This window comes from Haliaeetus albicilla, chromosome 26 (genome assembly GCF_947461875.1).
Source record: "Haliaeetus albicilla chromosome 26, bHalAlb1.1, whole genome shotgun sequence".
Lineage (NCBI taxonomy): Eukaryota > Metazoa > Chordata > Aves > Accipitriformes > Accipitridae > Haliaeetus > Haliaeetus albicilla.
The window spans coordinates 3,272,649-3,296,533 of NC_091508.1; the positions used below are offsets into that span (position 1 = coordinate 3,272,649).

General features: G+C 50.7%; 1 protein-coding gene across 28 annotated transcripts in view; it reads right to left on the reverse strand.

The window, feature by feature from the left end:
- Positions 1 to 23,885, reverse strand: part of NFASC (neurofascin) — a 97,485-nt gene that overhangs the window by 60,416 nt on the left and 13,184 nt on the right. Inside the window, exon 1 of one of the 28 annotated variants that reach the window (XM_069770964.1) lies at positions 20,767 to 20,908. The exons of 26 other annotated variants lie outside the window; for them this stretch is intronic. The gene's annotated coding sequence lies outside the window, so the exon portion shown is untranslated. Of the gene's footprint in view, positions 1 to 19,279; positions 19,436 to 20,766; positions 20,909 to 23,885 lie in introns of those variants that run through there. One more of the 28 variants, XM_069770965.1, reaches the window with a different exon arrangement.

Consider the following 23,885-nt stretch of genomic DNA (forward strand, 5'->3'; position numbering starts at 1 on the left):
GCATGGAGGGGCCATTTGGCAGGCAAGGAGAGCCAGTCTTCATAAAATATAAATCACCGGCTGCAGCTTTGGATGCTCTACCCCTTCAGCTGTTCCTGAGCCTGGTATGAAGCAATTGCGGGGGGGGGGGGGGGGGGGCGTGCAGAACAACAGACAAAACCCGGTGAGGATGGGGCTGCCTGGGGGGTCCGGGTACCGCAGGGAACGCTGCTGGGAGCCAGCGAGGAGCAGATGTCACAGAAAATAAACAGCCCTGACACATGGCCCGGGAAGCTCTCCTGAATCCCAGACAGGCTCAAACCCAGCGCAAGACAACTTTTAAGGACACTTTTCCCCATTACTCTTACGGGGAACAAGATGTGCTTAATTGTTTCTCCATCCAGCCCTCCTCCCTGGCCTGCCTGGACATGATCGTGGTCTCCAGGTCCTCGCTCTCAGGCTGAAGCCCGAAGGAACTTGCTGTCCCAGCATGTCCCAGTTACCCCAGACAACAGATTGTAGGTTGTGAAGGGTTTTGGAGGGGAGTGTTGCTTTCATCTTTTTTGCTCATTCTAAGGATTTTCCAATCCAGCTGTTGCAATAAAAATAGTTGAAGGACAGAATAATTACAGGAGTGGGCCAGTAATTAAAGTCATGTCCAGGACTTCCACAGTCCTGTGATCAGGTCATGCTGAACAAAGCTTTTCAAATTACGTCTTTAGCTTTCTGTCTAAGGGAAGATATCATTTTGATCTGTAGCCTTCATTTTTTAAAGCGGTTCATTTCTCCAGTTACAGCTTAAAATGAGTAACGGATCAGCTGGTTTTATGCCTTTGTGTTACTAAGCACAAGACTGACTTATGAACTGAATCAGCCAATACTGCAACCAGAGATTTAGGAAGGCCGAGATTTCTAGTGTCCCTACTCACATACTGATGCTTCACATCACTATCACAAAGTGCTTTAAACCCCTCTTCATTCACAGATGTAGTATGGGAGGGAAGTGCAAGACAGCAGGCATTTAAATAGCGCACATCTCTACATGCTGCTTGGAGCCTGAAAAGCAAATAATATGTTGTTTTCTTTAGACTGGGTGTGAAAGAAACGGCCATGACACGAAGGAGTAGGTTCCTGGCACAGATGCTTGGGAAATATTTGTACATACGTGCTTTTTGCATTAAATGGGAATACAGAAAGGGCTGAGCCCAAACACTGATATATACAGTATACACAGGAAGCATCTATGCATCTAATTGATGCAGAAGAGTATATCCTACCCGTCACCACATGCACTGGGACTGTAAAGTAAGGGCTGTGCATATCAGGAAGAGATAAATTTGCAGATAACTTTTGAGCTGCAAAAGGGAGCAGCAGGGACACGACAGCTCCGAACCGAAACCGTGGGCAGAGCTGCACGGGAATGACCCGGGCGCTTCCAGTGCCGATGAACCGGCTGGGGAGGACGGCCCGTATGACCGCACGGAGCGGCACCGACCGAGAGCAAATAATAAAACCCGTGACGGAACACGCTCAAAAAATGCATCCCCGCCTTTAGAAGAGGGAACGCCGGGCTCTTCCAGGGCCCCTTTGTCTCGGGGCAGATGTGGGTGCGACTCGCCGTGCATCAGGAACAATCTGCCGCCGTGCCTGCGCGTGTAGGTGGGTCCTGGGGACAGGCAGTGCCGCGAGCCCCCGGCCGCGCAGAACACAGCCCACATTGTCAGGGCTGCTCCTCGCCCGGGGACAGGGACATCTCCCCGGCACAGACGGCTGGAGTTGCGGTGGGGACACGGATGGGCTTATCTGGGGACGCTAACCGTCGGGAAGCTGTCTGATGTCTTCATCCGCTTCTGAGACTGACTCGACCCAAAACGGCCCACGCAAAGGGGTAGATGAGACTTCTTCTTCCCAGACTTAGCGTTTCTTAATAGTTGCTCCCGGCCCCGTTGCGCAACACAGAAAAGATCTGACTCCTGCCCAAAGAGCGGAACGAGCCCTTCAACTTCGTACCTGCAGCCGGCTGATGGGATGGCCGGAGCCGTGGAGGCGGGAGGGTTCAGTCTGGGGATGCTCAGGAAGCCTCTGAGCTGGCTGGACCCAAACCTGATCTGAAATCTGGGCCCGTAAAGTTCAGCAAAAACACAACACAGAGCAAAATCTCACACAAATAGTTGCAAGATTGTGATGCCATCAAATAGGAATTTAACTGCTTAAATGCGTTTCTCATCCAGCGTTGAGCCTGCACCCAAGCACCAACAAAAGCCACGTCCCTGCTCCACTTTCCCCCAGCTACAGGCAAGACAGCAACGAGAGGCTCAGATGCCCTTTTTCCCCAAATACTTACCCAGAGTTCAGAGACGTTTTTCAGACTTGTTGGGGCTTTCCATTTCCCCCATGACCTACTGCAACATCAGTTCTCACAAACTATTAGTTTGGGTTGAGAAATACATCCCAGACCTTGGCCCAGATCTCCCTCCAGATGTACCAGATAGTTTTGTAAACACATTTTTCTCTGGACAAAAGCACAAGTAATCCCAGGACAGGATTTTTAAAACTAGAGACTGCTCCTTTTGGCAAAATCCAACCAAATATCCACACAGCATGGGGCGTATCTGAAATCAAGAGGTGGACATGCAACCTTAACTCTGCTCTGTTCGGAGCCTCCCTCCTCTCTCTGAACAGGCACTGGAGGGGAAAAAAAATAAATGCAAGAAAGACAAAAGAGGGACAGACACCTGGGGATGAAGGAGACACCCCATGAGGGGACAATTAGTCCCAAGGCTGAAAATACAGATGCTGGGACTCAATGGCAGCAGTACCTGCCCCAGCTGAGGGCTGGGCAACCAGGATGGGAACTGGAGGGTTTGGAGAGAATTTATGCTTTCTACAGAAAAATTAGCCACAGTTTTTATTCTTGTGCAGCAGTCAGGCCAAATCAGCTTGAAAGAAAAAGAAGTTTCCAGAAGGAAACATCTTGCTGTGCATAGGACATCCTGCATTACAAAACACACAGGCAGAGGACCGTATCCTGGCAGTGTGGGTTTTCTTTCCTATTTTAAAGGCAGAGAGTGATTTTGCGGCATTGTCAAATGCTTTGCAAACAAACGTGGATTTTCAAACGATAGTGCGACAGGTAAGCAACTGCCCCAATGTTTGGTGGAGTCAAGAGGAGGTACGAAGAGTCAAGGGGTATCGGATGCTCGTGTGGCACAGCAGAGCCCAGCCTGGCCCCAGGGAGCCCCATGTGCCCCCGCCAGCAGGGACCAGCCCCCCACGACACCCTCTGCCAAGAGGTGCTGACGGTGACGGCACCCACCAGGCGAACGTGCCTTGATTACCCGAACAGCCACGTGGTGAATGGGATGGCACTGAAACTATACCTGGCCCATATGTTCTTACAGGCTCCATGCCATGCTCTGCTGCAAGTTTCACACTCTCAAGTTTCTCCTTATGTAAAGACACCACTCACATAACAATAATTAAAAGAGAAAACATATCCAAGCACTTTGCCTGTAAGCCACTCAAAATCTGCAGTGAGAGGGAAAAAAATCAGCTTTTAAAATTCCTTTAGGTCCTTCTCCATCTCTCAAGAGCCCTGCTCCAGCATTGGGAGTGCTGTGGATGGTACCACTAGAGAAAAGTTTCTCTGCAGGCACTGCCTTCTCTCTTCACAGCTCCTCGGGGATGCCAAGCCAGCACAGTGGGCTGTGTACCAGCCTGGCAGAGCTGCAAACCTTCACAGCCATCTAGAAGAAACTTTGAATCTCTATTTCTCCATGCACATGTTGATTTAACATGTACATTGCTTCCTCCCTGCATTGAAATGGAGGAAATCTCTCCTTCCCACAGATGGTAGAAAGCTGCACTAGCAAATCCTCACATCCCAGCCCCGGAGCATCCCTGCTTCCCCCCGCGCCGGTGAGCCAGAGCTCCCATCTGCTCGGCACCAACAAGTTTCCCACTGGCTTCGATTGGCATGGCCAGAATTGGGAGGGGGGAATTTGCCTGTGGCAGGCAAGACGAGGCTGCTGACATGCTCCGCTCTTTAGCGGAACATGAACCACATGCCACATAATCCGCTTGCTTCTTCTCCAGCTGGGCTCCCCCTTCAGAGCTCCACAGCTTCATGGTGCTCCAGGGCAAATGCTATATGAAAATATCTCCTCTTGCTGCAGAGATGCAACCACCAGCGAGAACCCGCTCCAGGCCAAGGCAGCAGAAGCCGGGACCCCAATTCCTCCCAGGCTGATTTGGCCAAAACTTGGCACATCCCTGCAAACTGCAAGATGTGGGATGTCCTGCCCCAGCCCCGCTGCCCTTCGTCTTGCCCAGGGGAAGCTGGGCACACTGAGCAGAGCTTGAGGACTTCCCCCAGGTGCACAAATAACACTGGGGAAGGGCTAAAATTCATTGCCTTCTCAACAGCTTAACAAAATAAGACCTTCCAGAATAACAATGGAAACAAATCCCTTCCCTGTAGCCCCACTCCCGCAAAACGACTGCGGTCATGAACTCTCCAAGGCAGATGGGGGGCTGTAGAGCAGACACAGAAATGGTTAGCAAGGGGAATCTCTGGTTGAAGTTATATACAATTAAATAATTCCACAATAAAGGATTGTTTTTAATCAGCTCATTAGGTCCAGCAGGATGCTTTCAGTAGCAATTAGGCATTTATCCTTATTTACGTTTGTAAGAGGAACAGTAAAACTCGAGCAGCTAGTGTTCCCAAGATTCCTACAGCACCATTTAATGCATTTCAGCCACTTAATTAATACTGATTGAAGAGCACAGAACAACGTTTCCACAAAGCGAAAACCCTTTTGGTTTCAGATAATGAAAAACATTGATTTAGAGGGAATATATGTATGCGATTCCCTAACAGTGACTAAAGGCTTCATTTTGCTTCTGCTCCATTCACGTTCTCCGCAGCCTCCCCCCCCCCCCCGCCCCATACCATAACATATCAGATGGGTTTCCAGGTTGCTGACTTCCAGGCCATAAATCCACCCCCCACTTTGGTTTGGCAGTGACGGGACCTTCTGTCACACCTGGTAAAAACCACCACGTGGGTGGCAGCCGACCCTGACACCCCATCAGAGGAACTGCTCCACACGGGTGAATCCCCATTGGGAGCTACACAGGGAGCTGGGACCCACCCTGCAACACGAAACCTGTGGAATATGGACGGACATATCCACGCACCTTTTCATTTCCCCAGTCGTATGCAGACGCACACCAGTAAATGGTGTACGTACAGCCGCATCCCTACAACAGGCATAAGAAGCCATTCAAAGCAAATGTTGCATTACAGCGCAGAAGTCAGCGGGAAGAAGGAAAGAAGCGATCGTGAAGAAGCAAAGAAACGATCACAAAGGCAAGACATGATCATTTGGCGTTGCCATCCCGAGGGATGGACCGTGCCCTTTCCCGGGGACAGCCAGCAGCGCCTGGGGAGGGCAGCGCTTCCTGCTTGCTTCTGTTTGGAGGAGAGAGAAGCGCTTTGTGTCTGTTCCTGAGGTTGGGAACGGCTTTCACAATTGTTCTGTGGAACAACTGTCAGAGCAAACACTAACAAGTTCATTTGCATCTTGTCTTCTCCCCCTTAAAAAATAGTCATTCCCATCCTTTCAGCAACTAACGCTTCAGACCTACGTACCTTCTAATCACAGGCAAGAAAGAAAGTCAGGCTTGTCATGGGAAACAGGTCCTAGGCTAAGATTATTGATGGTCCAGTGTCTATCAACAATCATTTTCTATACCCACTGTAACCCCAAAGGAGTCCCCAAACACATCTTTGCTCCTGTCCTCTGAACAAAAAGACATTTCTCAAAACACAACCCGCAGCAGCAGAGGTTTGCAGAGATCGGCGCTTTCGACACCATTACTGCAAACCCTCCGTAAAAACTCCAGGCAGAACAATTTGTTCAGGATAACTGCCTATAGACTCCTCCCATTATGTTTTCAGCACATCTTTAAGAAACACGCCTTTAAGGAACACACGCACAGGCCATTCCTCACAGCCCCTGGTTTCTTGTCTCACTCCTCCACGGGATTTTTGCCATATGCTGCATTTTCCTTTCACTCCCTGTAACTCTCCTGCCTTGCACGTGGGTGAGTTTTCAATCCCAGACCCTGCAGGCTGTATGCATTTTAAAAGAACCAAGCAAACAAACAAGCATTGAGAGAAGGTGCTGTGATATCACCAGGAACAAGGATGGCTTCCTAAAGTCACCCACCAGCACATGCCAGGAAGAGCCGCGGCAGCATCCCTCCGACTCCGCATAGGGCAACACGTGGGAAGTGGGAACGAATCCGTCAATCCCCTGAACTTTAAAGCTGATGCCAGCAGTATAAGGATTTATACTTTAGCTTGTCTCCATAACTATCAGCCAGCCAGAGCTCACCCGACCTTCCTCCTGCAGCCCTCTTGAGTCGGGACCAGCTGCACTCAGGCTCCCATTTCAGAAATATTTAAAAAATGCAGGAGGAAGGGGATAATTGCACTTGCTGCTATTCAGAGCTGTGGCTGCATTTTGCAGCGTTTGAGTGCAGCCAGTGGTTACACTTTCAGGAGGTAATTCATTCCCTCGTAGAGCTGCGTGTCACTACTGAGAGCACGGGTAACTCCAGGGACAGACTCTTAATCCATCACGGTCATATCTCGGCACTACATAAATGTGAATAAATTTATCATCCTGTCCTTCTGGTAATGTAAGGAAATACTGTCATTCTATTAACCTCTCCGGACTAGAGTCCCTCTGTGTAAGTGTTACCCCAAGGTCAGACAAAAGATATGGCATGAGTGGGAAATGAGCTGAGATCACTGGAGTACTCGGTTTAATCAGAAAATACCATTTAACCTTTACAAACCGGTCACAGTCAAGGGAGAAAAAAAAAAAAAAAAAAAAAAAAAAGGAAAAGCCTGAAACTTTCCATGGAAGACGATGATGTGGCCTTCGCCAGCCGGCACATCACCCACAAGCCCGTGCCGTGCCCCCGCGGCAGCTGGGAATTGGCCCGCGACAGCTGATCCGCAGGCTGCTGGGGCCGCTCCGGGGACCCGCGGGGCACCGGGTCACACCGGCCCCGCTAATCAGCTTCCCACCCTCCTGGGGAGCCGCTTGTTTCCGCATCTCTTCCTTTCATCAGCAAGAGTGAGAAGCGAGTAAGAAAAAAAACCCCAATTCATCGGAGTTATCCTTGGTAGGAAACAAAGGAGCTCCAGAGCATCGTTTCTGCAGGGGCTGCATCTTGGGCATCGCATGACATTTAAGGAACACAGGGTGGGCTACAGCTAAGATGAAAAAGCAATCATTTTTACTTGTTATTTTGGGGGAAAAATATTTAACAACTTTCCTTATCTTGCAGCCTATCTGGAAAAATACATGGTCATTTACTTCATTAGGATGTTGCTTTTTTTAAGAGGGACAAGGAAGGGAACTGGTGTGAAAAATGTGGATTAAACGGGAAAAAACACAGGTGAGAAAGTTTCTCAATGAGAAGCTTTAAGGGGCAGTTTTAGGGCACAGGACACACTGATGACACCCATTCTGGTGCTGCACAGGACCCTGCCTGCCAGGACTTCACCTGGCAGCAGATGATGCTGAGGCTGGTCCAGGAGCTTCTCAATCCCCATTTCTCCACCAAAGCAGGAGCCCCAACAGCCAAACCCCAAAGTGGCTGTTGGGTCATGCCTGTCAGGAACACTCTGGGCATCTTGTCCAGTTCCTGATGGAGCAGCACCCACACTCAAACCCAGCCCCAACGGCAGCACCACCAATCCCACTCCCCCCCCGGCAGTCTCGGAAGAGGTGGAGGCAACAGGGTACCAGTCCCCCACCCTCACAGCAAAGCTCCTTTCCAAGACCATCCGTCCCACGCTGCTGCTTGGGAGGAAGCGTGACAGAGCTAACAGCAAGGGGGGATGCTCAGCCTGCGAGCGGTTAATGGCTGCCCCCGCTGTGTCCCTTGGCCACCCCTCCCAGGGACGGCAGCATCTGGCCCCTGGTGATTAGCCAACTGCTAATCACGCAGAGCAATAGCTATAAACAGCAACTGTAGGACAGTTCGTACAGCAATGGCTGTGGAAAAGCTGCCTTTCCCCTTCTGGCTCCCAAGCAAGTCTGCTCCCCTTCCCTCTGCGGGGCACGACCCCGAGGAGGAGCAGGCAGACCTGGGGGTTTGCAGCAGGCTGAGCGTCTCTAATAAAGACGATGGATGCAAGACCCAGAGAGAGGCAAGAATATGTATTTCTCTAATTGCACAGGGCCAGGAGATGATCTGCTTGAATTCATTAAGGGCACCAACCCTTCCTTCCCTCCTTATACATTGGTCATAACCTGCACCTCATCCACACCGGTGATGTGCCTTGAGATGCTCAGGGGGGTGGTTGTGGCAATGGGCAAAGATACTTTGGGCAGAGCACCCCAGCGCTGACCTCCCACGGCCCGAGGAGCCATCGGACGTAGGAGCAAGCCAACGCTGATCCCCGTGCCTTGCACCGCGGACCCGGCAGCCTGCAGGCTCTCAACCCTGCACAGAGCATCAAGCGTGATTTATCCCAGCAGCAATTTCCTCCTGCGGCTGCTTCTCGTTCATGACAGCAAATAACGGTGACCCAGGCAGAAGCTGTGTCTCAGCTCACATCTCGGCAGCGCTCTGGACAAGACTGCAGCGAGGGTTCGATAACTGAACTGGCCGAGCCTCCCAGATGCATGCTGCTGGCCACAGTCGATCCCCGTGGCCGGAGGAGACCGCAAGAAATGGCAGGGGACATGGTGCCCAGGCAAGGTCCCCTCCCTCTGTGCTTTCGTTCAGTTAAAAAGCTCAAAAAGTCAGCAAGACATTGAATCTGCATTTGGTCACACCGAGGTCCCAGGAGGAGATGGGTCCCGCAGGGTCCCACGAGCTCGGAGAGCTGCCCTGCCCCTGCCCAGCCTCTCCCCTTGCCATGCCAATGGTTTTCCCAGAGCCCCCAGCATCTCTCAAACCCTCAAATCATAACTAAATGGTGACTTATTCAACTGTGCCACCAAAGCCCCTCTTTGGTACGTGCCACACGAGCTGCCTACATTCTCCCGTACGCCGTGCCAGGCAGGGCAAGCTGCCCTGTTCAGCTGCATCCAGGGACGTGATGCACGTTGTCACAGATGTGCATGCCCCGACACCGCAAGAAGGGTTTTCCCTTTGCACAGAGGGAAAAGGTTAATAATGAAGCAAAAGGGCCTGACCTGCAGCGTGCAGGTGCCCAGGGGTTAAAAGGCCCTTGGCTGCTCCAGGAAGCCACTTTGGTAACTAAATGAATTGGAGTATTTGTGTTTCTGTCTCACATTACTTAGGTCCTGGTCACCTGTGATCACTAAAGAGCCTGGGAAAAAACCATTAACCCTCTAACTCCCTCCCAGGGATCCCCAGTGCCCTGATGAGTCCTTTGACTTGGAGGAAAGCTTGCTTTCAGCCTCAGCAGGGTCCACACCGCAGCCCAGAGCGGTCCCCAGCATCAGTGAGAGCTACTGTGCCCCTACCCAGAGCCAATGTCCTCAGTGTCCCTAATGTCCTGATTTCAGTGGCCGGGCAGGGGCCGCGCTGCCACAAGTGAACCCAGGGACAAGGGTGAGCCAGGGGAGCAGTGCAGGAGCACCCCTGGGCAAACGCGGTAGCAGAGGGACCTGGGAGAGCCCTGGTCCTGCCTGTACCTCTGCAAACAGAGACTGCTTATTCCATGGGATTTCCTTCCAAAACAAGTCACCAAGATTTTCTGTTTAGCAGACGGAAGAGAAAACAATTGCAGTAGTACAGACTACCCTTGATTTTATTAAGCCGAACACTCCCTCCGTCAGGGCAATGCAGCTATTTCAATATAGCACAACCAGAAGGAAGATGAATACTTCTGGGTTTTAGGGTTGAAAAGTAGAAGTAGCCACTCTAGAGCGGCCACGTGGAAGCTCTTTCAGACCTGCTCGCGGTTGTGGGTGCCCTTCAGGATGCACTGAATGGGTGCAATTATTCAAGTGCTGAACGTTCCCCACTGGAAATTATAGTATTCAAAGGTGAAGGACTTGAGCACAAAAGCTTTAATTTTCATGGGGTGGTGTAAGCCCAGAAGAAGAACTGGGACAAGAGCAACCAGGAGGAGCAAGGAGGGTTTTGCTCCTGAGAGCAGGAGGCAGAAATGGCACTGAGGGCTGCGACCAGCTCTGAGGAGCCGATGGGCAGCGTCACGGCCGAGTCCTTCTGCGCCTCCTCAGAGGGCTCGGCAAACAAAGCGGGACTGTGCAGCCGCCCGCCCGCGCAGGAATGCACCTTCCGAGAAGCTGGAAATGCCACGTTCCCAGTGGGAACACAACACGGCACGGGCTGGCCAGACTCGGCAGAGATGCTGAGGTCCGTGGGGACCCACTTGCCACAGCCCCACGGGGTTTTCCCCAGTTACGCAGGCTCTGCTCCTCCTTTACAGTCTCCCCCATCCTTTTAGCTGCTTTTTGTAACGCTCCTGACCTGTCCCCTTCAACCACCACCCACCCAGCCACCCCCACCTCCAGTGTAGGTCCCCAGACACCATCTCCCCCCCAGTCTGTAACTGGATCAAACACACAGGTGTCACCAACAAGGCAGGAACACGCCTGCTGATGATTAATCCCGTAAGTGAGCTGTATTTACAGACGCCAGCTCTTCCCTGGCCAAGGCCCCTCAAGCTCTTGTATCACCTTACAGCTGGTCATGATGTGCAGGCAGCTGCCAGACACCGTGTCCTCCATCCACCACCCTTAGAGCAGCAGCCCCCGCTGCATGGAGCACGGCTCTCCAGGACCACATCCTTACGCTGGATATCAGCCCAAATCCAGAGATAAATCTCCCAAGAAGAGTCAATGGAGGTAATTAAGCTGCTCTGCTCTTCCCAGACAGAGTCTTGGAGCACATCTGATTCCCATGTTCTGCAAAATGCCTTTGACATTTAATTTCAAACCCTAGGCGCTTCGACAGCAGTGACAGAGCAAAGCAGCAGCAAATCTGACATTTCATCCCTAAGCCATCTGACGTACAACCTTTAGACGAGACTACAGTACAGAACAGTTTGGAGAAATGGGAAGGGATCAAGAAAGACAGGGCAATTCTTGAAAACCTTATATAAAAATGCAAACAACAAGTCTATCTGGAAGTCTGCCCTTCTCAGTAGCACTGGATTTGCTTTTGCAAAAATGCTGAGTAACATGTTTTCCTTGCCTTGTGCACACTTAGACCCTAATTACATATGGGGAATCACAGGAAGGAGATCATTACCTCTCATCTACACTCTCTTAAGTCACATTACTACAGTATAATGGAGCTTATGGCTGGGAAATCTGATTTTCAATGACTGCCCACCTGCCATAGCTTCACAAATCTTCACAAAAAAAATTACCTTTAACCAGACTATTCTGCGGGCATAAAGCATGTCTTGTAATGATTTTGCAAAAAGGGCAAACCAAGTATCACAAATCCACATTTTCAGCCAGTTTTCCAAAGGAAAAAGCCTCCCTGCACTGCTTGGCTTTCAGCTGGTCACTGCCAATAACTCCTCAACCCGCTGGCCCATTTCAAATCCAGCTGGGGAACCCTTTGCCTCTGCTAGAGGCATGCAATTCCTGCAAATTTCATGAAAATGGCTTGTCAGGGAGCTTTCACCTTACGGGACAGACATTCATCTAGGAGACTTCGAGATGCAGACTTATTAGTTGTGCAGTTAAAAATCAAGCCAGCCCCACAGCTCTGGCTGCGTCCCCCTGCACCCACCCACCACCCCGACTGGGGCAGGCTGGGCACCTTCACTCCCCTTCCTCCCTCAGACCCCACCACCAACATTTGAAAGTAGTTTGTTTCCCAACAGAAGCAGTTGGCGACTCAGAGTTAATGGTCTACGTGTCTCCCACTACCCGCCTGTAACGTTTTGGTGGCCCCGTGCTCCCTGCCTGTCCTCGGATGTGAAATATTGACAGCCTTTGATGACAGACAACGCGTTTTAGCCTGGTATAGCAGAGATGCTGTGAAATCACACGTTATTTATTACCCCGAGCTCAGAATTAGAAGGGAAACACCATTCTCCGGTATTTCTCAGCAATGCCTTCACAAGTTTGCCAGCACGTTTTCACATTACTCTGCATAAAATTCTCACCCTTTGCAACACGGTCATTAATATTGCCGGCACAGTCACTCCATCTGCCTTTTGAGCCCCCTCCAAAACAGTAATAAGTTAATTGGTAGAAGCATTTGACTTCTACATAATGAAGTTGGCACAAAACCAGCTTTTAACCTTCGGGACGGAGTACAGGATGCAGGATAGGGATTACTTGTTCACTGTGTTTAAAAAAAAATAAAAGGGATGTGTATGCATATTGAAAGACTAGGCTGGTGCTTAGTATTTCTTTGAAAAGAGTCAAACCAAAGGCAAAGGCTGCGCCCAGCACTGGGCACAGCGTCCTCCCGTGGAGCTTCTCCCGCACGCTTTGCTGGACAGGAGCTGCTCCGTGCACCGCTGCTCCCGAGCTGCCCTGAAAATCTGCTGTCACTGGTGCCAGGAGTGATGCCCATGCCGATCCGGCAGCGTTTCTGGCACTAGCTGTGAAAACGGAAAGGCAAAAGCAACCAGTTTGTGCCCTGAAAGGGTGCAGATGGGCACAGGAGCAGTGTAGGTGTTGGCAATAAATGATATATAAGTAATAGAAGAAAAAAAACCAACAGCTGCAGCACTAACCATTGCTTTGTGATCTCCAGCTGTGCAAGATCAATCCTGAGACTCCAAGCAGGATTTAGTTGGGAGGTCAGTTTGAGCCAGGGGACGCATGAGCTGAGGACCATTATCATTTCCAACATCCCACAGGCTGGAAGATACGAAACCCATGTCCTACAAACCCTTGCAAATACAAATCTCCTCTCACTGACAATGACTGGAAGCAGAGGAAACCTTGACTAGATAAATAATGGAGTTTAAAGACAAACAGAAAACAAAGCAAAGGAGAACTTCAATATTTAACTACTCCGCTGTCTCCCACCTGGTCTCAAATTCACCCAGCAGAGCTCTGCATCATGGTGGTGAACCGCTGCAAATGTTAAATGCAAAATATCTTTGTAAAAGCCATTAAAACACTGTTTTAGCTGACAGAAACAAGGGGTAATGAGAAGGGATTGGGAACTAAGGGCTGAATTGGCAATTTTCTTGAGTTCTGTATGCCAAAGTTTGAGCTGAAATCCGGCTTTGGTTTTCCAGTAAAATACTTAAATGCTTTTACCCCTGACAGTACTTGGGGAAAGGAGAAATGATCCCATTGAGTTAACACCCGAAATCACCTCTGGCAGGAACCACGGAGGGAGCATCGGGGCAGCTGGTGCTCAGCGTCGCTCAGCCAAAACATCCCAATGCTTCCCGTCCCCGAATGACGCTGCCGGCCCCGGCACCCTGGCCATGCTCCAGCTGGGCAGGCTGCCTGCCCTGCCTGCACTGCTGCCTGAATAGGGCTTGGGAAGAACCAGCGCTCAGCCAGGCACCAACCGGGCTCAGGGCACGACCGGTCCCAGGGCTTTTCAAAAAAAAAAAAAAAAAACAAAACAAAACACCAAAAAAAAACCCCAACCCAAAAAAACCCAAACCCTGTTCCCAAGGTCCTTCCCTTGACTTCCCCCAGGACAGAAGATAATATAGAAATGCAGAACATGTTCCATGTTGGCTAAAGCGATATGGAAAATAGTAAATGTTTTTCACGTGGTTTTTGGAAGAGTTTCTTTCCCTTTTTTTCTAGCACAAACTGCTGACGCTTTCCAAGCAACATTATTCTTACACTGAAGGAACTATGCGAGCTTGGGGTTTGTGTAGTAGCTTTAAGAGTAGAACAGAATCCCAAGGAAAGCTACACACTGACTTTGATTTAAAAAATAGAGTAAATTTGAGTTTCTTAACCAAAATGCACACAGAGAACCATGTGGAGCTGGATCACTGTAAAAGGAAAAAAAAATAAATAAAAAGAAGCAATATACCGATTCAAAATTTTCCAGTATTCAGTGTAGTGCTGACTGCAACGTCCCCAGCCTGCAGGTCTTGCTTGCCCTCAAGAGCCAGTACCATAACGTATGCACCAGCACCACCGCTTGTGGCTGCCGGACTTGAAGGTTAAGCCTGGTTTCTTCCATGCTACCATAGAGCTATACACTCAAATCCCATTGAGAGCTAATGGCACAGAAGAGCCTAACCCATTTAGACATTTCTCCACTTTAAGACTTTGTTAGAAATGTTGATAAGGCAAGCATACTCTTAAAGATAGCTACGTTAAAAAATCATCACTCCCCAGAGATATTTTCACAGCTCATTTATTAAACCCCTTCAAAGAACAGAGGGGAAGAGCCAGCTTCAATTGTTTTTAAGCTATAACAAGCAGTGAGAGAGGTTCAGTTTTGCCTTCCAGCCTTGCTGCTAGTTTCACTTCTAACAAGCTGCACTTCAAGGCAATGCACTTGCCACACAACCAGCTTTATTTCAAACCCAGTGTGAACAAAGGGAGAGCTAGCCACAAGTCTGATCACTTCTGGGCTGATCCTGTATCCCCCTAGCTACATCTTTATACCCAATTCAACCAGGCTGCTGGCTCAAGAGTTACACTCTAATTTAAGGATGGGATTTTCACGCTCATTCGCAGACAAGCCCACACTCGGTACTACAAAATGGTAAAGCAACACCGTCCCCATCAGAAGGTACCAAGGGGCTTCTGTTAATGAGCTTTGGCTTGGTCCCAAGCAGGGCCACTTGTTTTTTCTTGCCTGAATAGATATATAAAGGCAGCAACAGCATTTTCCAGGTGCTCTTGTCAGCAGAAGAGTGTTGCTGCCTGGCTGCAGGAGTAGGTGGGTGGCTGCAAAGGCAACTGCTACCTGGGCACCAGGCAGGGCTGGGGAGGCAGCTCCTGAGGGTTTATCACCATCTGAGAAGGAAATGCATTTGAAAAAACTTGGTTGAAGCATTGCTTTTACAAATGCGGGCAGAGGAATTGGGTCTGTACCATTCCGGACATGGGAAGATGCCCAAACCCTATTCCCCTGAGGACCTCAGCCCACTCTCACTTGGCAAGTGCTTCCCAAAGGAACTGGGGAAATCACAAGCCTGTCAAAACCAAACTCATTGAAGCAGCTAGAAATTTTTTCGCTGCTCATAACACACTCCTTTTTATGATCTTACAATTACAAACAGCTGTTTATTTTGCTAGTTAGCTCTTTTAAAATGTTTTTTTCCAATGTACAATGAAGTGTCAGGCATTTTCCAGGAATTTTCGGAACAGAAAAAGTTTGGCACTCTATTATTTGAGAATCACTGAAAGGGTGCAATTAGCTTAAGAACAAGCATCTATTCTGGGTGGCAACCTCAGGATCCTTCCTCTGGCATCCAAACAGGCACCATGTGACAAGCGGATGCCAAGCAGCCGAGCCTCCCTCCCGCTCAGGCATGCATACAATTCCCATAATATCTGCCTCCCAGCCTTGCTCATAGCTCAGAAAGCTGGTCAAAACCTGCAGGCATCTGTAACCCTTTGTACGCTTTGCATCGTTTGAGAAAGTTGCGGAATTTCAGGAAAAATGAGCAAACCCAGTGCCAAGCCCCCATGTGAGGTGCAGCCGGGTCCTCCCTGCCCGGTGCAGGCAGGGCAGAGGCAGGAATTGGGGCTCTCACCTCTCCTGCCCGCAGCGTTTTCTACAGCTGTAAGAGGATTAAATTACAGTGGCATTAAATCAAATCAGTCCCTCATCCACCCCAGCTAACAAACAGGTTTCCACCATCAAAATCTGGAGGAACGCAAGAGAGGCGAGCTTTGAGTTTTGGAAAAATGAGGATTTCCATGAAGGAGGAACGAAGCCCGGCAGGATCGAACCCTGCTGGAGAGCCCACAGGCAGGCACAAAAGCCATTTAGGCTTGAGAGCATCACCGACTCGCACATCAAGATCAGAGCAGGATGGTTTGGACGCACAGACACCCTCGCGGGATGTCAGACCCCTTTTTGGGGGTCACGAGCCCCCAGAGCTCTCCTCAGCCGCTCGCTCGCATCCCCTGGGAGCACAGCACTTGCACGTGGCCATAGCAACCCGCGTTCATGCGCAGAAACGCCTGCCTGAGCGAAAAAAGGGGGAATTCACTCCCCAGCTCAAAAATTATTCATGAGAAATTAGTGAGCGCTACAACAAGCCCTCTGAAGCGTGCTCCCCCCCAGCCCTGCCTGGGAGTGGGCAGGCAGAGGATCTTCGTCTCCGTTCCCCTTGGCAAAAGGCTGTTAATTTAATATTAAAAAAGGAAAAGAGCCCTTTCTTGCGATGTCAGTTCTGAAGCACCAGTTTGAGTGCCTTATTTTGTTGTTGTTGTTCTTTAATTAGAAGAAAAACCTCTTGAAGGGAGTCTCTGAGCAGTTGGCAGACAGGGTGGTCACCCCATCACCGTTTTCAGACCCCCTCTCCTATTCCTCTAGTTCAGCTCCCATTGCAGCCTAAGCCAGCATGATTTGCTCACATCAGAGATTTCTAACCCCATTTGGATGGAGGGGTTTTTTGTTGTTTTGGTTTGATTTTTTTTTTATTCCAAATGCCAAACCTAATCTTGCACCGAAAGGTAACTTCAGCCTGCAGACAGAGACTTGCAGGGATCCAGCAATGCTACGGGGAGAGGGGCAGCCCTGAGCCACCCCTTTCCCCATCCCTCTGCCCCCAGACACCCACAGCCTTTTGCTTGCTTATTTTCATCTTAGCCCTTTCCTGCACTCACGTGCAGTCTAACCAACGAGGGGCAGAGAAATCCCATTACCTACTGCAGTAAATAAACTGACATGGAAAAGAAAATACCCAGTCAGGATATATAAGAAGCTGATTCAATTAAAGGACCATGTTCTGCCACAATTACATGATGATTGAGAAACCAGAAACCTCCTTACCATTCCCACCCCACCAGAGCTCAATAAGCATTTCCCACCGGGAATCACAGCTGGTTGCCCCTGCAGCTCAGGGACCGCTTCTCCCCTTCCCTCCGGAGTGGGCAGAGGGTTTGCTCGAGCCGCGGCAGGAGGAACGTGCATGCAGAGGGGCCAGCACTGCCCAGGGTCCCCGCTGCACCCCCCGGGAGTCTATTACCCATCCAACAGCCTCATTTCAGCCATTTTATGCTAATTATTTTCTGTACAGTTTTATGCAAATTCTTCCTACAGAGAGAGATGCATGGAAATGTATTTGCCATACTCTGAGTGCCAGCAGTGCGATCAGCTCATCACATCAGCCTCTAGACACGCCTGGTCCCGCTCCGTTTGGGGATGCTAATACCATCCTGCCGGGTCATTGCTGGGATGCAGGCGAGCTTGCCCCACGTTACGCCCTCTTCACCAGTTCCCAGCAAACTGGCTGCTAGATGTGACTAAAGGCTCTTGTTGCGTCTCCACCACCGCAGCCCAGCATGGAGCCCAGCAGGGTATAATTTTGACCTGCCTTTCAGCACTGGGACTGTACCGCACAATTATGGGTATGGAAGGAGAGATGCCAGGGCAACAGGAGGAGGAACACAAAAGGCAGCAAAACTGAGCTTATCCAGAGACTCCAGTTTCTGCTTTCCCAAATTCAGATGCTTCACAGGCAGGAGAGGGGCCGACACTTGAGCTACATACGGGGGAGACTGACTTGCTGGGAACTGGGGGTCCATGAAAGTGAGTCTCCCCCTAACAGATGTCTGACGGAGCATATTCTGAAAACAAACCAGCAACACCGAAACGCAGTTGTTGCTATCAGAGCTCTTAGGATTGGTTTCCCAGTCAACCTTTCAAGAGGTTTTCATTTTAATCAGATCAAATTACAGCAACAGACAGGTACGACTGATGTATATAACTCAACACAGCATCTCCAGAGCAACGCGGCTGCAATTACACCCAAACCATCTGACCATGCAGCCTGTGTCAAAACCTGGAGCAGCTCAGAGAGCAGCTTTCCTCCCCGCAGCACGGGCAGGGCTGGGGGTACAGGCTGAATTTGTGTGCTGGGATGTGCTGGCTGTTGTTGGGGGCAATGGAGATGCAATATCCTCCTTGCACCACACAGCTCACGAGTCCCCCTGGACAGATGGAGGAGAGCAGGGAGACAGATTTCTGGGTCACCAGCTCGTACATGCCTTTTGCATTCCTCCAAAGCACGAAGCCAACCCAGCAGGCTGTGCTCTCCTTCCTGCACAGAGCTTTCTAGGGCCTCAAGAGCCAAAGCATGTCAGTGCAAGGAGGGTTTGGGCAAAGCAGAACAAAGCCTGCCATTAAATAGTAATGAAAATGCCCAGCACAGTTTACAGAAGATGACACTAATCACCTCCCCAAGGAGTTCACCTTCATCATCTCCATCTCCTCATGCCCAGAGGCTGCAGGGTGCTCTAATCCCTCCTGCCACTGCCTTGGGGCTGCCTGCAATGCAGGGCTGGACAGGCAGACCCCGCTGTGGTACCTGGTCTGCTCCCACTGCTTGATATCTGCCCTGGGGGGGCATCTAGAGGTGTTCTGGAATAACCTCCTTCCCACACCAGCTTGGATCCAAACCAACCCACAGCACAGTGCAAGGGAGCAGGAGGCTACAATCAGCTTACACCCAGATTACTGCAGAGCCACCAACTACTTTTGCAAGAAGCAGCTTATTAGTAACCCAAGAAGTCAGGATAGCACTTCTACATCTTGCCCTAAAGCTCTCTGGATTAAAAGAGAAGCATCCTAATTAAACCAAAAGGTACATATGTTTCTGATGAATGCTGGTATTTACACCACCCCCCCACCCCCCCCCCCCCCGAGGAACAGGCTGTTTCCATCCAGGCTCAGCAGCAGCGTTATTCAGCTCCGTCTCAGTGACAAGCAGCCCCGAGAACAGGAATCAAGGGGTTAGATGCACACATCGTCCCTGCCCGCCTTGGAAAAGAATGGAAAGCAAGAAAGTCAAAAGACACACTGCGATAATAGAGATCAAAACCCAATTAACTTGCCCCAGGCAGCACCCAGGCATGGCAAAATGAGGCAACTGAAGAGCAAAGGGGGGTTTGGGTGCAGGCAGCCGTTCTCAGTAAGACAGACACACACGGATGGAGCCGCCAGCAGGTCTTACCCCCAAGGTGACTCAAGCCATGCCCTTGGGAGACCCTTGGGACATGCCGGTCAGCCCTCGAGCAGGACACAGTAGCAGACTTTCCTGCCTATACTACTGCAAATGTCCCAACACCCAAGGCTTTTATGGAAAATCACTGCCACCTCCTCACAAGTTACTTTCCAAAGGCAGAGAGCTGCCTACCTTTGCGTTTCCCATTTAAGACACAGTTTTTCCCCTCTGGAGCTTGTGTTAAGGTTCTCTGTCTCCTCTATCCCAAACACAAAGTGTCTCCATGTCCTGGGGAGGATGCACTAAGCCCCTTGCAGAACTGTGAACCCCGCGGCTCTGCCGGCATCCCCCAGCCCCGGCACAGAGCCGACCTGCCTGGGGATGAGCCAAAAAATCACTGGGCTGCTGCCCAAGACCCTTTCCCCATCCTCCCCAGTCCCACTGACACAGGGCTGCGTTTTCTCCAGCCCACCCATCCCTGCGGGCCGGTGAAGGGGAGAAGGCACAATAGCTGTTATTAATAACTCCGACTTTCTTCTCCCTTCCCTCCCTGCTCTTGTTGGATTTTCCTTCATGAATAATGCAGGAGCTGTGGTGCAGGACACTACCCACTCTGTCCCCTGCCAGTCCCCGAGCCAGCAGGGAGCGAGTTCGAGTGCCAGCCAGGGCCTGTCCCCATGTCCTGGGCACCAGTGCCACCGGTACGACAGGGTTTTGTTCCCAGATGCAGCTTCCTTTTGTTCCAGCTCCGCTGGCAGCGGCGTCCGCGGCAGTGAGACAGACCCGCACATCATGCAGCAAAGCTGCTGAGGAGGCAGGGCGGAGATCTCACCGGCACCGGAGCCAGCCCGTGGATCGAAAGTTCTAAGCCAAGGATTTCTAAGTATTTCAGCACAATTTCCCCCCTCTCCAGCAGCAGCGTGTCCATTTTACAGCTATGGAAACTGAGGCAATAAAGGTGAGGAGTCACAGGGAGCCTTGTCTTCTACCATGCTCATTTGAGTGACTCTCAGATTGCTCAGGTACCAACTCTGCTGGTACCAAACTGAAGTGCAAGAAAGTGAATTAATTAAAGCCCCCACACACACCCCCACTCTTTTACCCTGTAGCCACAGTCCTAATGGGCCCCAAACACAGACTTCAGAGCCTCTGCTGACAATGTTATTTCTTATTGCAAGGTACAAGATGAAGCCTGAGAAGTGTAAACCCCTCCAGTTCAAGGAAGAGAAGCCAAGGAGGAGGCTGGCCCATGGTTTGAGGGGACACCCTTCGGACAGCATGGGCCTTCCTGCTCTTCTACCAGGTGGGGGTAGAAAACAACAAAAATTCCCTTTGAGCTCCCAGGTCCCGATCTTGCAGTGCAGAAAGCACAACGTATGCTGCAGAACCAGGCTCCAAAGGTCTCTTAAACCCCGCCTGCTCCCGAACACGAACCATCCTTGAGACTCTGCGCCCAGTGCAAGGTGTCCTGCCTCGAGCTGCTGCGTGCTGGGAGGTGCGTGGGCTTCCCCCCACCCTCCAAACCCCCACCGGACTGCGACGCATCCATCCTCTACCGCCACAACGGTCTAACCAACGCACGAGCAGGGCTCAAACACAACGAAGCACAAGCAAACAGAGCAAAGCAGCTGCCTCCTCCCAAACCCGCTTCGCTCCAACCGTTCTGCTGAATCACTTACTGCATTGCCGGTGCCGCTGGTGGGACCTTCCCCGAGCCTTGCGAGGCTCACGCCCGAGATGCAGCGCCCAGCAGCATCAGCTGTGGGTTTAACTCCTGGAGCATCACAGCACACCAAAGGCATTCAGAGCCAAGGAGAGGATAATTACCTCCCAGCAGGTTTCAGCAGAGTCTGAACTGTCCTACCCTGCATATAATTAACTGCAGCTCTAAGTTAAATGCCTTTCTGCCAACCAGGCTGTAGCTGCCAGGAAAGAAACGCTCTCCCCATGGGGATGGCTGCTGGGGTGCAGAGGTACCGGGGTACAGCCGAGAAGCGGGGTGACTCCCAGGCAGACGCGTCTCAGCTCGTTCCCACACGCCAGCAGCGGTGTGGGCTGAGTAGTCAGACGTGAACAGGTTTTCCTCATCGTGTCCCCCATGGTGCAGACAAGATGACTCAGAGGACGGGGAGGGGGGGGCAAGGCAGGGTAAAATAGAGGGTGAGGAAAAGGGCAGAGGGTGGGCAGGAGGAGGGAGCAAAGATGCCAGCGGGGTCCTGGAGCCGGAGAGCGCACGGTCGTTTGCAGCTTTGCAACGAGAGCCAAAGGCTGCAGCAAACCCTGCACCAAGCGGGCATGAGTTCCCATACAGATCCCGAGTCCTCATTGCAGGGCACTTCTCCTCCTCCCAGTAACACCAGTATGGATGCACTGCCCCCCACCATCATCACACGGGGCCTTTCACAGCACTGCGCTTGCAGGATCGGGGAGCTCGCTGTCACGGCACAGGCCACGGCACCTGCCGAAGGAAGCAGGATGGGGCAGGCAGGCCAGCCTGTACAAGGACAGAGGGACACAGGGATTTTTCCGTCTTGAACAGAGAAACAGGAGATTGCTCCCCTCCCAAAAATGCTTTCCTGGGCCAAAGACAGCTTATCGCAGAGCTGCTCCAGGCTGAGCAGCGGGGCGAGACCTCCGCTGGGGTCCCGGGTCACTCAGCCTTCCCCTCCAGATGACTCGATACTTTCTGATCCATGAGAAGGACTGAAGTGATTCTGCATTCCAGCTCTGATGTGAAAAAATCCTCCAAATCTGAATCTCAGACCCTTTTCAGGCTCATTCGCCCTCGTGGTACATCCTGTGTTTTAGTATTTTCCCAGTGGCGAGACAGCTTTTAAAGAGCCAACCACAAAACATTGAAGAGAGGTGATTTAATTAAAAAATGGGTACAGTCCGCATATGTATCCCAGTTCCACTGGTAATTAGGAAACAGATGGGGGAAGGAGGGGAAAGAGACAGGAATCTTTGTTAGGTTAATTGTTTGAAGTCACTAAATGAAATATAGGTGGCCTGATTTCCCTGGAGGATCGTACACAAACTTAAGGATAGACTTTTCTAGAGAATAAAATAGGGAGTTTCCCAGTGAAGGACAGGGGAAGATTATGACTAATCAGGCAAGAACAGAAGTGATAAACCCAAGGAAAAAAACAAAGCTCCCCTTTGTAGTTTCAAATGAGGAATCGACCAATCTGATCCACCACTTCATTACCATCTTATTAAAACGCTATTTCCATTTTCCTGATTAAACGGGTGCGAGTAGAGAAGTCTCTGTGATCTTGGCTGTCCTCCAGCGGAGGAGGTACTTTGGTGCCGAGAGGTCTAAGCCCCAGAGCCAGTTCAGATAACACCTTTTTGAGCAAGTACTTCAATTCTCTTGCTTCCCAAGGTGCCCTCCAAGGACACACATTCCTCCCAGCTCGGATGTACCCAGGACCTGATATTTTGGAGCTAACATAGCAACATCTCCCTTGTTTCCTGGCTCCTGTCTCCCAAGCATTTGGTATTAATGCTCACTGGATGTTGTATGCCAAGGGGTATGTTCTTATCTCCACCAACAAGAGCACACAGTTCTCCCCCCACAGTGCTGCAAAACCTACCCTTTAGTAGCAATTACTGCTCTAATAACTTTAAGCCTCAAATAACTGATCAGAAGGTTATTTGTGACAGCTAATTTAATCACAAGTGCAATACACCTCAATCTCCATAACCCCTCCAAATCCTTTCTCCCCCATGAAAGGGCATCATCACCACCACAAACTGATTTCAGCTCAACTCTGCTGTCTGTATTTCTCATTAACCCAGAGTAGCTGCTGAGATAATTACAGAGTCAGGCTTGCTGATCCGGATTATTGAGACTGGGTAATGCCCAACAGGCAAGCCAGCAAGCACAAACAGATTTCAAACCACTAGAAATTAGAGTGGGGCTGGAAGGGAGAAGGATAAGGGGTCCAATGCAATGGGACAACGAGAGCAGGACCAAGCCTTGGGATTTGAAACCATAAGCCACATTCCTACCAATTGATTAGTTACTTCTCTCTGTTTTCTCTTGCATTCAGGCAATGCCTTCCCGCTATCTGGTGAAATTAAAACATGATTCAGCCTCTTGAAGAATAAACATTAAAGAGATATAAGTGAGATCCGAGTTTAAAAACTGAATTACTTTTAATCTGCAAAGATTGCCTAATGAAGATCTTCAGCTGACCTATCACGATACCAAAGAGACTAAAACGTGATGCAGGGCTACGCTTGAAAACCAGTGACCAGAGCAGATGGCTGTGGAAACCAGCATCGCTCCCACCGTGGCGAGCAGCTGCCCGGGTGGCTCGGCCCGCTCTGTCACTGCAGAGGTAGAGGATGGGGCAGATCAGCCACGTCTGGAGGGGAGGCAACAGCAGTTGCTGCAAAAGGCTGGCCACAACGGCACGTTCCCACTGCCAGCCCTGCCGCTCGCCCCAGAATCTCTGTGTTTCACACTGCCTTAAGGGCTTTCCATTGCAGAACTGGTCCTCCTGCAAGAACGTCAGACTTAACAGCGCCCAGAGCCACAAAATCTTGCCAGGTGCCCTGAATTGCTAGGTCTGCTCTTGCCATTGTGCCCAGCCTGGTGAGGCCACAGCTTCTTCATTTCCCAGCGCAGGAGCAGAGTGGGTTTGGCTCTATCTGCACCTCTCTATGGGGCTGCAGTATCTCTGTGGCATCTCCTAGTGATGCCCCCAGGACCCCAGAGAGTGAGCCCTACCAAACCTTTGCTATAACCCTTGATCCTGACCTTTACAACACAGCGTACTCCCATGAGACA